The following is a 2,465-nucleotide window of genomic DNA, read 5'->3' as shown; positions in this document are numbered from 1 at the left end:
CACACACACACACACACACACACACACACACACACACACACACACACACACACACACACACACACACACACACACACACACACACACAGAGAGACACAAAGAACGTTTACTTTTCCGCTCTAGAGATTGTGATTAGATAAGTGACCATAAAGAAAATAAAAAGAGAGAATGTTCAAGTACAAAAAAAAAAAAACGGAACGAGCGGTATCGAGAAATGAGTGAAATAATAAAGCACTGAATGAAGATAAGCATCGGGCTGCCGTGGTGGTGGGGGATGGGGCGTAGATGGGGATTGGAGTGCACGGTGGAAGCTGCCAGCAAATGATACCCGACGTCCTTGACACTTGAAGCAATGAACTGGCCGTGAAAGTTGAGACGAAAAACGCTCACCATCTTCATCGTCACGTCCACCGCCGCCTTTGATGATGACTGGTGCTGCTCGTCTATGGGTTCATTTCCATACCAGAGTTTACCACTTGCCTCCTCACTTCGAGCACGTGACGCAGCGTCCGTCGACAGAACGATGAGTATCACATTCCTGCTAAAGCTTTAATCATTCTGAGCTGGTTCGGGTGGATGGGGGGATGGGTTTGCCTCTCCTTCTCTCCCTTGCAACAGGAGTGAAAATAAGTGCGAAAAGAATTGACAAACTGCTCCATCACCCGTGACGTAAATTGGGCAGCGAGAGGAATGAAAACGCAAAAGACGTCGAAGCAAAACAACACCAAGCAGTGCGTGTCAGACAAACTGGGCCATCACCCTCCCGAAGTGGACCGAAGTTGCCGCCATAATGATATGCAAAATATTGCAATAAATTGAATGTGGGATTCCTTCATTTCGTGCCGGCGTGGTGTGCTACCGGAATGGGTGCAAAAAAGTGGAAACTGGAAGGCCAATGCGCTTTGGTAGGGACGATAAGTTTAATGGAGACGCATGGTCGTCCTATCGCGATGGTAGGGATGAGTGCGGCTTTATCTAAGGGTGTAAATCTTGTTCCATTTTCTCACCATTACATCTACCAGGCCATTGAAGGGGGAGGGAGAAGGGAGATGGATGTGTGAGAGTGTAGATAAGCGCGGAAGGATGAAACACACCCTGCATGGGCATTAAGAATGGTGTCTCGATGGTGGTGCCATTGTACAAACATATGAATAATGAAGAACCAATAAACCCTTCACCTGGCGCCTGCTGTCTAAACTATTCTCCCGGCTTTTGCAAACAGACAGCCTACCAGCTGATAAGCGCACCTCCCAGTATCCACCCCACCGGCCGCCACTTTCCGCTCCCGGGAGGGCTTTTGTGCACGTTACTGTCAATTTGTTGTTGAGCTTTGCATTTATTATTGATTTGTTCGAGCGTGCGATGTGTCTGCCTGGGCCTGGGCCGGGCCAGGCCTGCCGTCGGTGGCAGTGTCAGTGGTAGATAATGAAATCAATTTAGTTTTGCGTTAAATATTCATAGACGTCAAATTGAAATTAACGACTATGGGCCGGATAAAAGGCGAGCGCCGGTGTTGCGCCGGTGCTTCAGCAAACGCACTGGAAACGGTCCAGGCCGCTGGCTTTCTTTTGCACAATGAGTTTGCTCAAACACTCACAAACAAACACAAACAGACACGCGTGGTGCTTTTACACAGCTTGAACGTACACAACCCATACCTGCGGGCAGTAGATCCTGCTGAACGGTGAATGGAAAAGTTTTTTCCCCCTTGGAAAAACTTGCTTTCCGCAAGCTTGCCGCGCTAGCCTTTGCACCGAAGTTTTGTAAAAGACAGTCAAATGGCTCGTTTTCGAAGGTCAGCGCAAAAGAATACCACCAAAATAGGACACGGCGGTTAAAGTATTTGCTACGAGTCTTGGGTCGAGTCCGGCCAGTGGGAACGGAACAAAAGTCGAACTTCACAGACGTAGAGCGCACGAGATGGTTTGGCGCATTTGTACGGGGCGAATGTTTCCGAGCGACAGGGAGGTCATTGTTTCGGCAGCGAGGTTGTGTGACTCATCAAAGCTAATGGGGTGGACGGATGAGAGGGGGGCCCCAAAAATAGGGCGTCGGATAGTTTGGATTGTTGAAATTTCGAAATGAAACAAATGATCAGTCACAATCAAGCGCTGAAAAGTGGGTGGGTCGGTCAACTGTCCTTTTCGCCCGCTGTGTGGAAGCCACAAGATGGAACACACACACACACAGAGTGTGTAAGTTTTTGCTTGTTAAGAGGTTAAAATTTAAGCAACCATAACAAACGCACGTACACATACACTTCGGACACTGCTTCGGAAAAGCAATTCGGTGCAAGCAAACGATCTCGGGGAAAACTATTTTCGGTGAACAATTTATCAACAGTTAATTTTGCTCTTCATTTGTGGAACGAGCTGGCTCTGCTACTGTTTGAAAACTGCAATCAGTGAGCTAGGGCAGGAGGTGGGAGCTTGTGCGGAAAGCAGGATAATGATGTTGATGGCAAT

This window comes from Anopheles merus, chromosome 2R (assembly GCF_017562075.2).
Source record: "Anopheles merus strain MAF chromosome 2R, AmerM5.1, whole genome shotgun sequence".
NCBI lineage: Eukaryota > Metazoa > Arthropoda > Insecta > Diptera > Culicidae > Anopheles > Anopheles merus.
Note: the sequence above shows the minus strand (reverse complement) of the source record.